The sequence below is a fragment of the Nannospalax galili genome, unplaced genomic scaffold (genome assembly GCF_000622305.1).
Source record: "Nannospalax galili isolate Female #2095 unplaced genomic scaffold, S.galili_v1.0 scaffold158, whole genome shotgun sequence".
Classification (NCBI taxonomy): domain Eukaryota; kingdom Metazoa; phylum Chordata; class Mammalia; order Rodentia; family Spalacidae; genus Nannospalax; species Nannospalax galili.
Genome location: NW_008345290.1, coordinates 3,265,270 through 3,265,505, shown reverse-complemented (window position 1 = coordinate 3,265,505; position 236 = coordinate 3,265,270).

Here is a 236-nt window from a genome sequence, read left to right as displayed (position 1 = left end):
ACTTGCACCCACTTGTGAAAGAGATGTACTCTTGCTCTAGAGTGTGTTACTGAATATGTTAAAGCTGTAGTGAAGTGCTTCTTCTAATCATGCAGTTATTAAAAATTTTAAAAATGATTAAATACATAATTCTTCAAAGCATAAAAATTTGCTCCTTAATAATTAGATGTGAAAAACATTACCATTGAAATCTACCTGATGACTTTATATCCATGCTCAGATGCCAAGGAGCTCAA